This window comes from Xiphophorus couchianus, chromosome 23 (assembly GCF_001444195.1).
Source record: "Xiphophorus couchianus chromosome 23, X_couchianus-1.0, whole genome shotgun sequence".
NCBI lineage: Eukaryota > Metazoa > Chordata > Actinopteri > Cyprinodontiformes > Poeciliidae > Xiphophorus > Xiphophorus couchianus.
Window position 1 is genome coordinate 28,117,769 of NC_040250.1, and position 15,675 is coordinate 28,133,443.

The following is a 15,675-nucleotide window of genomic DNA, read 5'->3' on the forward strand; positions in this document are numbered from 1 at the left end:
TATTGTTTACATCCAGAAATTTCCCGCATGCGCACAACGGCGGAGGGCAAAAAAGACGATTCTTTGACATGCCATCCATAGCCGCGCTGCCGCGATAGAACAACTCTGCTAAAATGAAACCTGGAGATGAAGGTATTATTAATTTAGTGCAATGCGCCACAGAAAAGGGAAAAATAACGTAGAAAAACAACTGGAGAACAACTCAAAACCACTGGATTCTTCCATTTTCTCGCTCTCTGTGTCGGCTACTGCACACAGACCTGTTGCCATAGCAACTGACTGACAACAGCTCCACAACTAAATAATTCAACACTAAAAAACATAACACTTTCCACACAAAGTGTCCATTACAGTCCGTTACAGTTTTATGTTTTCTCAATCGATGTTTATTCTGCAACTATTAATAAATGATCGTCTGAACACAGCGGTAGTTAATTAGTTAATTTAAACACCTGCTCTACTGAGAGTGGGTGAGTGGGTTGCCTTTTTCTTTAACTAAACTGAAACACTTCTTAAGCTACTAGCCCTACGACCCAACCCCGGATAAGCCGAAGAAAATGAATGGATGGATGGATGGATAAACAGAAGCACTGAATTCCACAGCACGTCTACATGTTAAGGTTTTCAGAGTCAAGCTAGCATAACCGACCTACTCACCCTCTTAGGCGTCACTCTTTTTTTAAATAAATCTTTTCACTGACCTGTGAGATGTGACACCTTGTCATCTAGTTGTCATAGTGTTGATCATTAGCAGTAAAGCACTTCGTCCCTTTTTCTTTTATATATCATACGAACATTTAAGATTTATCGAATTATGTTGATAACTTGAACAGTTTTGTTTTTACGTTCAGGGAGCTGTGGGTGGGGCCTGCGTGTGTCACGCCACGTTGCAACGTGTTTGTACATTCTAATGAAAAAAAAGTCTTGTTTTCCTGCTTTAGTTTTGGAGATATTTGTTAAAGTTCAAAGGTCACATACAGTCAGATATTTTGCTGGTTTAGTAGCAATCAAACATCTCTATTGAATCTTTACAGCACATATATTTCTCTGTATACTTTCCCCCTGCATCTGAACATTTTATTTTTATCCCTAATGCCTATCACTCCATCTCAACCCCTCTAGTTAGTTATCTATACTTGTCTCAGCTCCCAGTCCTCCCTCACTCCAATCATATTTTTCCAACTGTGCGTTTATTCATCCTTCCCTCTGGCCATCCATTTTTCTCCACCAGCAGTCCCCGATATCGTTCAGTCTAGAGATTATATATTGCAGGCTCTCGGCCCTAAGTGCGCATAAAACTTTGTGCAGAGTTGGAAATCTGCCCTGTAAGAGATAACGAAGAGGAATAAAATAAGATGTTTAGACCTGAGAAACTAAGAAAAACAACTATTGAGCAGCAGTGAAGAGTTAACAACACTGAGCTGAAAAGAGATAATAGGAAACACTGCAGGACAGACTGTGGAGATGTTGGTGCTTATTTTTATTCACTTTTTGCTACTATTGAACTTAATGGTGAAGCTTTTTGGAATGCTTCAGACTAAAATCCTGATATTTCCTAAAGAGGAAGCTAAAATATTATGTCTATTTGCTGCTGCTGTGATTTTGAAAGTATTCAGTGTTTAGTTTTTTTATAGTAAAGTTCTATAAAAGTTTTTCATTTTTAATCTGTTTTTTTTTTTTTTGCTGTTTTTTAAGTTTTTTTTTCACACTTGATAACACTGGGTTCTATTGGGGACCAAAATTTCAAAATTTGTTACATGTTCAGTTGTTGCAGTTCTCTTTCACACTGCACTGTCAAATGATCCAAACTCTTTGGAAAACCTGTTCCCTTCCTCCCCTGTGGGGGCGCTACACCAAGAACCACTGAAGAAAATGACACAAAAACTTAAGAAGAAAACACTGAGCACAACTTCCCTCCAGCCGGAATGTAAACAAGATTAGAGTTGGGTCAGATTTTAGCAGTTGTAGGATTTCGCTTTTGTCTTTGGTAAAAGACCTCAACTCATTTCTCCTGCTAGCGTTAGACACACAGGGAGCTGTGTGTTGGATTTACCCAGAATACTCTGCACTTTACTCCGCTTCCTGCTTTTGGAGTGGTATCCAGTCTGCTTGGTGTTCACATATGCATTCAAATCGAACCATGAGGGAACTACACCAATCACCAGAGTTCACTTCAACTGAATCAAGACTGAGGCGTGTGGGCAGACCAGAGTTCACTCTATTGGTCCGATGACTCATTCACACATCCCCAAGTGAACCAAACTTTCTACACAAATGAACTAAAACTGACTAAACTGACTAAACACAGCTGGTCTGAATGCAGCTTTACAATCTTTTGTCACAGTAAGGTAAGTGTATTCATTCATACCAAAGGGCTTTAGATGACATCAACAGAATGAGGGAAATAATGTTGTTTAAGGATATCCGTGAACAAATACATGTTAAAATATACATATTAAAGTAAAGTTTGAATTCAAATCTAAACTTAATTGTGAGTTTCACACTTTAAACAGACGGTTTATTGGGAACAACCTTTTGGCTGATTTATAGAAAACTGTTTTCGCACATCTCAGGTTTTCTAGGAGTTTTTTTTGTCATTTTCAGAGTTGAGGAGCATAAAGACAAAATGCTGCCTCCACTTCTTTAGATCTGCTCCTGGAAAAATCGTGAAGGGTCTACACCAGTCACACAAACCAATTCAGAAATGAATTTGACACTGAGACCATTTAGAGCTTCATAAAACAACAGTACAACTTTAAAATCTACTTCTTTACAAACAGGGAGCCGGAGAAATGACTAAAGAACAGGCGTGATTTGATTTTTACCAATAAACACAAACACAAATACAAAGCACATTTGCTACTTAAATGTGCAGCAAATACATTTCTTTTCTTCGACTCCTTGACAACAAAAAGTTGGAGAAAACTCCAAAGGACTCTCTAAATGAAACAAAGCTCAGATTTAAATGCAGCCAGTACGTTTTGCAGAATAAGCAAATGACCGGAAGCTGCTGATGGGACACTTCTCACATTATTATATCAGTTGTGATTTATAACTGGCTTCCAGGGGGTTTCAGGTGTACTGTACACTGCTGAGGCAAAATGAGCGCCGGCTTGACTTCATTACAATAAACTACAAGCACAATGGCACCGCCTTACAGGGATCGACTCCATGGGTCGCAGAAACAATTCACAGGAAAAAAATAATACGTGCCTGGATGAATTTGCTGCAATCTGTTCTGGTGTTACTGTGGGGAAGCTCGCAGTGTTCAGAAGGAACGAATGAAACTCTTCAAAACTTAATTCAGCTGCAGCAAATCTGTGGAGCGGTGTGGCTGGATAGGTCTGGCTTTAGTGTTGTCTCTCTTACGTTTATAGTGTCGTACTTGCAGCTGTAAAACTGTGCAGGAAGGAGATTCTACTGGAACACGGAGTGGAAGGGAAGTAAGGAAAGAGGCACAGAGAGGAAACAGATGGTCGTCAAACTGAATTTGTTTTTGTTTTTTTAGTTCGACAGACTGAGTGTGATCCTCTGAATTCTTCTACAGATCAAATGGCCTTAAGGAACCTAGAAAAATATGTATTATAGTTGTCCTGCGATGGGTGATTTTTAGCGCCCTCTACTGGTTGGCTATAAGTGTGATAGGAAACCGGAAATCCCCCAGTCTGTCTCGCGCTGTGCTCTGGTAAGTCACAAGACCGGCATTAGAACACCTGTTCTCTTCCGAATATTATAAAGTATGTTAAGAAGATAACGTGATATTTGTTCTAATACACACAGTCATGTAGCAACATTGGACATGCTAGCAGAGGAGCTAACCACATTGTTTGTGCTCTGAACCACTCATTTGCAGGTAATTGTGTTACACTAAATGTCAGTTATGACGTGGCCTGCTATATTTTATGTGAACCACCAGAGGGGGCTGTAGAGCAATTTAATAATTACGTTTGACTGCTGTCTGTATTTATTTTTGTAATTCTTTATATCAATTATAAAAAACAGATTGCATCAACTTCATTTTAAATATTTAATGTTAAAACCACTATATGATCACATGCTTCAAAGAATATTGTCAAAAGCTATTGTAAGAAGTATTAGGAAATTCTACACAGTTTGTCTAGCTGTCATGTAGCAACATTGGAGATGCTAGCAGAGCAGCTAACCACATTGTGCTCTGAACCACTCATTTGCAGTAAAGTACTACCTCATCCATCCCATTGGCCTCAGAGTACTTATGACGTGATGGATATACAACTGTTATATATATATATATATATATACATACAGAAATAAAAGAAAATATGGGTTAAGAAGCAATCTTATCATCATCCAGGAGATGAAAGATACAAATAAACTACTACTACTTTTACATGAGAAGTATTTGGAATCTGATGTTCATCTGTTTATTTCATACACCACTCTATACACTGCATTTCAGGAATAAACCTCAGCTCCCTGCTGTGAGGAAGATGAGCTACCAAATCTAACTTTGAAGTTAAGTGTTATGGGTGATGGCATAGTGGAAGTCACGGCACTAGGAAATCGGATCGAGCCAAAGAATCCCAATAGCAGGAATGAGTTGCTGCCGTCTTCAATGCAATGCATCTTCCAGAACAATCGTCGAGGCACAAACGCAAAAGAAAACACAATCTCTGAAAACAGACAGACATTTTTCATATTTTTCATTTCCTACTTCCATCTAATTCTTGCAACCAAGCCATGTAAGCAGCCCAATAATTGGAGGCAGTGCTTCCTCTAATAGCGTAAAGCCTCCCTTGAGTGTGTGACTATCTTTAGCTTTGACAATTGCAGGTGGGGACTGACTGATGCAAGTTTTCCCCTCAGGCTTAGAGGATGTGCTTGCTGCATGAGAAGCTGTTGATTCAGTTAAATAAGAATGAGGCGACTGGAGGCTCACTGGGGGTCTCTGTTAATTCCTGCTTGTGGTGGAGTGGAGGCTGGTAGAAGTAGTATGATATTGCAGCTAAAAAGGTATTGATGAGGGATGTTCTGTGTGATTGGCAAGCTATCATCAAGACGGATGTAATGGATGAGCTGAAGAACTGGGACAATGAGGAAGTCGGAGATGTTACGGGGTACAAATACCACATAACGGCAGGTGGACGAGGGAAAATGTCTTTTTATGGTACTTGGTGCTTCTAGGGTGAAATAGAAGCTAGTAATGGGTTGCATGGATGGTCAGAATTAGGGAATAACAGTTTTAACGTGCAGCCTGCTTTAATCACATTCTAGTTCATGTGCCTAGAAAGTCTGGTTCGTTCATGGAGGTGTGAATGTGTAATTGAACTCTGATGTGTGAACAAACCTCGGTCTCGGTTCAGTTCAAGTGAACTCTTGCGGTTTGAATACACATGTGAACGCCAAGTGGCGTAAATTGGTATTGCACCAGAAATTAGTCAAATCATCTGGTGAATACGAGTCAGTGCCACACAGCATAAACAATCAAAACACAATCAAATAAAACAAAAAATGTTGATGGAATTGACTTTAAATAGTTGGACAGTTCTTCGTTCCACATGTGCAGTAAACACTAAACAAAATGTTCAATGTCTCATCTCAGTCTTGTACATGTCTACTGTCTCCTCTAAACTGCAAACGGAGCCTCTTCTGACTTTCTCTAAACAACGACCTTCCTCTGGTCATTCCTTTAAATAGGCCATTTACCAACTGGGTTCTGAAGGTAGTGTACACTTCATTAGTCCCAGACTCCCAGCTTCCATCATGGGCAGAAGGAGATTATCTTGACCATTGCCTTTAAAGCCCTCTTTAATCTCACTCACAGCAAATCACAGGGAGTTATTAGGAAATTCAGCTGAGTTGTGTCCATTTAGAAGTAAGAACAAGAAGCAAACTAAACGACAACAAAGGTTTGTTTGATTTGTACCTGAGCCACCAGGTTTGTTTCCAGGCTGATTAATACAAATTTGTTCAAATTATATACGGACACCCTGTTTAGAGTCAAATAAATTCCAATAACAGCACAAATCTCTCAAAGAGCAGCAGATTTCCCTCTATCCTTGGGGTGTAAAACCAGAAGAGAATGCTGTGAAAGCAAGTCATTTGAATCTAGACTTTCTCGTTTAGAGATCGGATTACACTGCAGAATCCAATCTTGAGTCTTGAGCAATTTCCTCATTTGTAGGGTGAAGCTGAGCCCTGTGGGAGACCCGATTTGGCTCGGTGTAATGAATCAAGTCCACACACTTATTTGTTTGAGTGGGAATTAATCTATATGCACAATAACCATGTCATTGGGAAAGGCATTGTTTGTGTTGGGTGTTGTAGCAGAAGGTGGGAGTCTAATAATAGATGTTAAATGAAAAACCTTTAATTGGTTTTAGAGGTGAAAAGAGAGCAGGGTTAGGTAATAATGAATTTTAGGAAAGATGGCCGCCTTCACTGTGAAATCACTTAAAGGCACAGTGATGGCAAATCACTGAATTGACTAAAACTGAAACTGTATTGGCTAAAGCGTCATTACAATATAATAAACGATGTTTACACTACTTAACTGGGGGAGGAGGGGGGAGTCCCAAACACATCATACCCATTTTTGAAAAAAGAAAAAGGAAAGATCAAATTTACAGAACTGACAAAGATCTTTGTAGGAGTAATGAAAATGAAAGAAAACTGAATTAATGATAAAATGACACAGCAAATGTTTCAGAAGCATTAATTTAAAATCCTGAGTCTGTTCAGAGTCCAAATATTAGAATAAAATTGTATGAAATAACAGCAACAATAATTGAATAATAATCTAACTAAATAGCATATTATCTATGACAACGTAAATAAGGAAATAAAGTTAAATTCATAATTACAATAAAATAAGTATACTGAAATTATGATTAGACAAAAAGTATAGAAATAAGATGAAATTTGCAATAAATAATCTCACTAAAAGTCAGCCACCAACCATTAACAGAACCACTGAAGACATGGTCACCGTCTAGGTGGAGGGGATACTAAATATTTATCATGACATCATAGTTTTACCACAAAGCTACAATGTTTTGTGGTAATTTTTGTGAGATAGGAACCAAAGTGAAGATAAAATCCTGATTACAATTTCATTGCAGTATTTTTCATCCAAGTGTGTTGCAGTGATTGTGCACCGAAACAATCAGAGCTACACAAACACAAGCATTGCTCTTAAAAAAATACAAACTTTTCACCAGAACAACAGATGCATTTAAAGGAATTCAACTTGTTGACTCTAATCTGCAGACAGTAACAGCATCTGCTCATGTTTTCTAGTGTACTGGCATTTATTGATGCTCTAGTAGAACAAACAAGGAATAAATGGCATAAATAACAATTCTGATCTTTTTTTTTTGAGTTCCTAAAAATTAATTGAAATTCATCATTGTCTTAATAAATCAAAATTCTTCTTGTAGCCTAATGATAAAGAGCCATACCTAACACCATCTTTATATTTTTGTGAGAGTATTTTGGGTAGACAGTCGAAAATGAAACGTTAAAGATGCGAATGATTTAGCACAGCAATACAACGGTTAGCTGCTAACAATGCTAAAGTTAGCATCTGCTTTGTTGGTTGCAAACTAACAGTTAATTTCCAAGGTTATCCATGAATCTGAAGTTCGTTTGATTATCTCTAGTTCAAATGTTTTTAACATTCAAATTTGACCACAATGGAAATGTTATTTTGTTTGCGTATTTTCAGTGCTTTGTGGCATTTAGAGCACTTTGGTGTCACACATTTGATTGGGAGACAGAATATTGTCACTGCTTGCGACAAACATGAGACATACCAGTGTGTCACATTTGTCGTTGCACTAATATGATTCTATGTTAGACTTTTTAGGTTCCAGTTGGCGGCTGAAATGCTATCCTGACCATAAAATAGCGAACCGAACCGCAGGGTTGCTGCGTTTTCACCGCAGCAACCCGGTGAAAACGAGGCGTAATGATGTAATGATGAATGCATTTTAGAGCTGGAGGATGTAAAAGCCACTGACATTTTCCACATAACTATCCTGTAGTTTCAGTTTGAACACTGTAACAGCAGGTTTTACACAAAGAGAGGAACTGAAAAAAAATGAAAACGACAAACTTAGTAAATCTAACCCATATGTAAATAAATAATAGAAATTTTCAAGCCTGCCAGTGACGTTGTCAGCTCTGCTGTAGAAAATCAAGTTGCTCTCACTTACACTCCAGACTTGTGTTTGTGCATTCAATAAGCGTTCTATACAGAAATGGATACTCTTCCAATGGTAAAGCATTTAAGATGAGTTCATTTTCATTGCCTGGAGAATATTTCATACTTGCACACCCTCTATGTGAACCTAGAATGCACTCACTCAGCAAATACTATGGAATAAATGATGCATCAGTTCAGCAGAAGCATAAAACAACTTAAATTTCATTAAGTCGGAACTCAGAGAAACATTACAGCTACTGTAGGAAGATGAAAAATGTCAAACATAGGAAGTTTGAGTTGGATTACTTAAGATAAGTCAAGGCAGCCTGAGCAAAAACAATCTGGGAACGGCCTCAGGGGAAGAGTATTGTCAAAGGAGGTACGTTTGCTACAGCAAATAAAAGGTTGTCCTCAAGATTCTCTTCTGCATATTTGCATTTATTTTTCCCCCAACGATCTGATTTCTGCTGGCTTCTATTTGCCTTCAGAAAAGATCTATCATCTACCATCACAACATCAGCAGAGTTCGCAAGGGACACAAAGTTTTGAGTACACACAAGTCCCATTACAAAGTACCTGGCATTGACCCACAATTCCAGCCACTCGGTTCCGTCGGACCAATACAACCAATTCCCTTTGTGTCCCCATGCAGACCATGAACACCACACAGAAAATAAAACCTGATGGTTCTGTTGACTCCTCAGTCCCCGAACATCCGCGCAGACAGAGTCTCTTTGACCTGCTCCAAAGCAGAGCTGACAATCGCAAATGAAAGACAATGAAAGATGTGCTTGAAGAAAAAGTCAGTTTGAAAACGTGGTGTGAACGTGTTTAGGTCATGAAACGCTCTGCCAGACCACTGGAATTGGTTTGAAGTGCTTCACTTCCATTTCTTTCTGACTGGAGAAGAAAACCCAACAGTTTTTTACCCAACTATAACCCCCCTGCATGTTATTGTATAAATTTGAAAAATGTGTGCATGCATGCCACAGCAAATGTAAATGCAGAAATTATGTCCAATTCAACACCAAAAACCATTTAGGGATACATCTTTCCCACACAAAGAACAGAGTTACAGTGTCATGTTTTTATGTTTATTTTGTGATTATTAATAAGTGACTGCACAAGCCATGTACTAGTTTTGATTGTTGTCGTTTCCTGTTTCCATGGTGTTGATATTGGGACATCCTGTTAACTTTACCAACGTGTCTATGACCCAGTGAAATCAGATGGGACACAAATGAATGTACTCCAAATTCTTTATGCAATTTTTTCTGAATGAAACTTGACTGAAATTGGTAACCTGTGAATTAGTTTGTCCTAGAAAATATGTCTCAGTCTGAACCCTGACCCTGAACCAGGGGTCTTCAGGTCCAGTCCATGAGGGCCGGTGTCCTGAAATGTTTACATGTGTCCAATTCTCCGAACCCAGAATATATTATGCAACTCCTGCTTCCCCCAGTAAACACCTCTCTGTCTGAGCTCAGATGTTCCCGTACTCAATCTTGATTCCTCCATCCCTCTCCGGCCCACACCGCCCCTCCTCCCCCCCCACTCTTCATCATATTTGTTGCACAGCTTTCCCTTCATATGTCAGAGCTGATCTCCAATCACTTGCTGAGAAGCAGACAAAATGTCAAGCCAATTCCATATGTTCCTCCTTCCTCTTGCCCCGCTATTCCCAAATCCCAAGAGAAATCACTCTTTGTCATGCGTGTCTAAATAAAGGTGCGCCTAAAGAAAAAAGGTTGGGTTGAGGTTCAGGGGTTTGGCGTGGAATGAAAACGGTAATCTTTTCTGAACATGTGTGAGAGGCAGACTGAAGAATGTAGAGATGAGAGAGAGAAAGGAAGCAGGGCGAGTTAGGATGCAGGGCGTGATGGACAATCTGGGAGGCGACTGGAGAGGCGCTACGCCTGGGATCAGTCCTACTGCAGTGCTTCCTGAGGCTTCAATCATGGAACAACAGTGCCATCATGTGTCTTGTCAGGGTTTGACAACATTTCTCTGTAATATCAAAGACTGCAGCTTCAGGAAATGAAGAAATGGAGGATCTGGGAGGCTAAGTCTGGGAAGATGATCAGTTTTTCACGCTGCAGTCCCTCATTTATAACTACCCAGCTCACCTCCAGAGGACTGCAGGTTAGTTATCCAAATTATCAGATTCTGTTCACTCGAGATGTTAGTAGTGCAGAATTTTAAGGTGGAAGGAATTTTCGTGAATGCAAATTCTCTTTTAAGCAAGAGCTAAATCCAATGAAGTATTGGGGGTCGGACTTTAACAAGGCACTCGACAATCCTCTCCATACAATCTGAAGGAGCATGAGCTGTTTTATTTAAAGCTTGATCAAGACCTTCAGTCTGTAGATGTGTCCTCTGCTCCCAAAACAACTGCAGCTCTACATAAAGTGAAACTATTGATTCTGAACATAATGCAGATACATTATGTTCAGATTAAACAAATTAGATTAAAAAACTTTGCGTTATTGTTCTTCCTCTTCACTACTTTGTATGTCACATAAAAACATAAAATTCCAATAATACTGTTGTGCAAGTTTAAGGCAGGACCAGAATTCAGACAGGAGTTCAGAAACATCGTAGTAAAGGTCTTTTTTTTTTCTTTCAAGGGTTTTTCCAGCTTTAGTCTCCTTTACTCAATGGTCAGACAGGAAAGCGGGTTGAGAGAGAGGGGGAAGACATGCAGCATTGGTTACCGGGCTAGGACTCGAACCTGTGACCGCCGTGTTAAGGACTGAGGTCTCCATATAAGAGTCTTTCCCGCTGCACCATCGCCAAGCCTCATGGTAAAGGTTTCTTTAATAAAAAACAACAGAAACTTGCAGGTCTTGGTGTGTGAGCATAGAAATAGGCTTTGGACTGACAGGGAAACTCATCGTCTCATGGAAGGAACCAGCAACGACCAACGAAGCCAGAGAGAAAGAAATTACCTCAGGAAGGAGAGGAGAATGTCAGAGAGAGAATCCAGTAATTGGGAACAGCTGCCTATCTAGAATAAATGAAGAAACTAAATACACAGGAATGAACAGATATGGCAAGAATTTTTAAAGCAAAAATAATTAAATGAATATGGCAAGACAAGTTGGTCAGAAATAGAAGAACCAAAACATAAATGACACCCAAAAGAAAAAGGAAGGTTCTGGGGTATAATAGGATAAAGCAAGTGTACACTGGAATTTGTGATTATAATTTTGTAATGCTATAAGCACAAAATATATGACATATAGGTTGCATGATTTTGATGATGACATTTGTGATGTTTGTTACTACTTTCTCAAATTGGAAACTATGACATTTTTATTTGTGTGTTTTTATGATGTAAAGCACTTTGAACGACCTTGTTGCTGAAATGTGGTGTACAAATAAACTTGATTGATTGATTGAACAGAGGTATCTGCTACACCACAGAGCCTGATTGGATTTTCTGTTGGAATTAATTCCAAAAGTAAAATTCTTGCTTTTCACATCTTAGCTCACAAAAAGTTGTAATTTTAGCTGATCTTCATTTCAAATTCAAAAATACTTTATTGACCCCAAAGGAAAGAAATCAAATGTTGTTGTAGCTCATTAATTCAAAGTCTTCAAAGAGTTACTGTAGATAGTGATGGTTGTGACAGGAAACATCTCTTGTAGCAGTCGGTGTTACAGAGAATCTGAAGAAGCCTCTGACTGAAGATACTCTGTTTTCTCAAGACATTCTCATAAAGAGGATGTTCAATAATTTCCTTAATTTTATGAAGAATGCTCCTTTCCATCATCATCTCCAGAGGTTCCACAGTCGTCCCCAGAACAGAACCAGCCTTCTTTATCAGTCTGTTGAACCTTTTTAGGTCTCTGGCTCTGATGCTGTTGCTCCAGCAGATGATGAAGAGATGACGATCTCAACAGCAGACTTAAAGAAGATCTGCAGCATCTTGCTGCAAATCATAAAGGATCTCAGCTTCTTCAAGAAGTCCAGTCTGCTCTGTCTCTTCTTATAGACGGCTTCATTGTTGTGTCTCCAGTCCAGTCTGTTGTCAAGGCGTACACCGAGGTATTTATATTCCTCAACCACCTCCACTTCCTCTGCCATGATGGAAATAGGGTTTGATTTAATCCTGTTAATTCTGAAATCTACAATCATCTCCTTTATTTTGGTCACATTTAATATGAGATTATTGTTCCCTCCATGCCACAAAACGGTCCACCAGATCTCTGTACTCAGCTTCTTGTCCACCTGTGATGCACTCAAAAACTTCAGAGTAATCTGATGACAGAACTTAGACTTGTTGAGAACCTTCAACATCTTCTGGTTTATATTGTGAAATGCTGCATCACCAGGATGACCAGCAACATCATGTAAGAGTTTTAATTGCACGTTTATAATGTCAATAAAGTTGTTTTTTAGCAATCTTCACTTTAACTTTTGGCTTTTTTTCATCAAATGTTAATTTCTTATGTTTACTTTATACATCCAGTCTGTATAAACTACATTTTGTATTGGAGTTAAGCATTTCAGGTGATGCGTAAGGATTTAGAGAAAGACCAAGGAGATTGACCGCCTTTGTCAAAGTGTGCATAATTATTAGATATCTTCTTCTTGTAGGCTAAATTGATCACCACCAGGTGAAAGCACCACCAACAGGCAAGGTAGGCGAAGTGCCTTGCCTGAGGATACAATGATTGAGGCGGAAGGAGTGGAGACTCAAACCAGCAACCCGCTGATTACAGGAACTCCTATCACTATCATCGCCATTGTCCACAATCTTAAAATTGCTAAGATATTGGGACCTAATTAATTAACCCAGCCAATGTTTAGTTGAAATTAGTCAACTGGTCATGAGAAAGGTTTTGACGAAGATATGTCTTCAATAACTCCTAAAGATTTTAGAACAAACGAACAAGAAGCTACAAGGAACCTATTGTCCTCTAGTCCCATCACACTCCAGAACTTCAGTCTACCTGGAGACTGTAGCCAGAAGTACAAGGTGTTCAGGGTTCAGAGACATGGCCAAGGCAAGGGAGGGTGTAACTAGATCATTACTGAACAAGATACACAAGGTAAAACATCAACACTAGGCCAAGAAATATCCAAATACATAAAGATATTTACCAGCTTTTCTAACTGATGAGACTCTGTGGGTGAATCAGCAATGGGCACAGAGGTTGCTTCAAGCAGCATTGCAGGAAAAACCAACAATTTATCCATTGATTTCATCAAAATAGTACTCTGCCCAAAAGATGAAAAAATTAGGACATGGCATCCTTCTTCACCTGACCCAAACCTCACTGAGAACGCGTGGGCCCTTCTGAAACGGGGAAGTTAAGGTGAAAGAAAAGAGTTTGCATATTTGAATAGTATCTGGGAGGCTGTGGTTGCTGCAACACAAAGTTGATCAGTTTTGAATTGAATATAAAAGTGAATCTTGTCTTAAAGAGAGATGACAATGGGTGGATGAAACAAGTTGGAAACCAAATTCATATTTTCCTATGAATATCATTCTGAGCATGTTAAGACAAAGACGGCAAAGGAAGAAATGGGGCAGCTGAAAACACTTCTATTTGGCAATCATAAGGTCATTGGTGAGGTACTGATGAAGTTTTGTCTGTGTTAAATATTTGTTTAAGAGCATGGTTTTCAGAAGAAACACATGACAGATTACAGGCTTGTTCTTCTGTTTTAGAGAGTGAATTGGGGTCATGGTGGGCGGATGATAGTAAGAGACCGATGAAGGTTTTGCAAGTATCAATTCTTGATGTTAAAACACAGCAGATCGCATTTGTCTCGGTTAAGGTCAGTTTTTATGATTTAACAATAAAAATTTGACTGGCCTAAAATAGCCTCCATAGGAGTGTTCCAAGATAATAATAATAATAATAATAATAACAACAAAAAAACCAAACTTTGTGTTGATCCCCTGAAACAATCACTACTCTTCAGAACTAGGATCTTCAAACACCTTTAGGGATGAAGCAGGACAACAACCTAGAGGACACCAGCAAGTCCACCTCCACATGGCTTAAAAAGGATTTTGGCATGGCCTAGTCAAAGCCTAGACTTGAACCCAACACTTTTCATGTTGGAAAACCCTCCAGTATGGCTGAATAAAGACAATTTTACAAATACAGTGAACCAGAATTCATCAACAGAGATGTAAATGACTCACAATGTGTAAGAAAAACAGTTAGTAGGTTGGAGTAGAAGCTACTAAGCAGCTCAAATCTGGAAAAAAATGTTGCAATAACTTTCTCTTTAAAAAGCACATCTTGTTTTGACTCATGTTATCTTAGCATGTTATTAAATTGATCTGATACATGACAAAAAGCAAAAACAGAAGGAATCTGTACAGAACACTTTTCCTCTGCAGCACTTTAGCCTACATCGTTAACAAAGCCACAGGAACATGGCTGCATTGTTAAGTATTGAAAAACAGAGTAAACTCCGGAGTATCCAGCATAAGAAGCTGCAGGCAGTGTCAAGGACAGACTCCAGTAGGGAACAGTAGGTATTTTGGGATCACTCTTACAAGGCAAACATGACAAGAACGTGGCTGAGACTGTGAGAGCAGTACTATGATTTGGCAGCCGGCGGTCGGAAGCAGCCAGGTTCTGGTGAAGCAGGTGGGCGGTGAGCAGCAGCAGCTCACACTTTCACATTAGGCACTGCTTCTGCAAGTAAACACACTCAAAGAAGGAGATAAAGAGAGACGGACTGCCAAAGCAGAGGCAGTCTCCAAGACAACAGAATGCTCTGATGCTCTTGTGTGCCGACTTCACTGACTGTGTGTCCTGTGCAGAAGTTAAATATGGTCACTGTAGTAAAGGCACAATATAAAGGAAATGCATATTTCCTTTATATTGCTGTGTGTTAGCTTAAAAACACGGCATTTAGCTTGGAAAAACAAAGAAAGGTCTGATGTTGCTCTGGTGTTACTACGATGTATAACTGGAGGATGACATGAATTGGAAAATATTTGAGCTGCATGTTTGTTGTGACTTCAGTAATCTGCTGTGAAACATGATAATCATTTCTTAGAAGGGAATGTGGAACAGCAAAAATGATTTTAATTAGATCCACCAGTAAACACTGAAGACTCCCTCTAGTGGTGCATTGTAGCTTTCCATGGAAACGTAATTTGTGATTTAGTATTTGAAGTGATTAAAAGAGTGTTGGGGCGTTCTCAAGTCCCCAGCAGCTGCTGCTGCTCCTGGAAATGTCTCCTATGCGCGGCTTCATAGCAACTCCTGTTGCTCCGGTCTGTTGCCATGGATTACAACACATACTCTTGTGTTTTAAATAGAGAACAGAATAAAACTCCAATGGCATACGGGAGATCATAGACCTCCTGTAAACACAAGCTGATGAAGACGTATCCAGCTGACCTGTTGATACAGACAGCAGCTGCATTTCCATTACAAATGTGAGCAAATCTTTGCTTATATGATGATAAAAAAATGAAAAAGTCCATTTCGCAATTGCGGTGTCTCTGTTA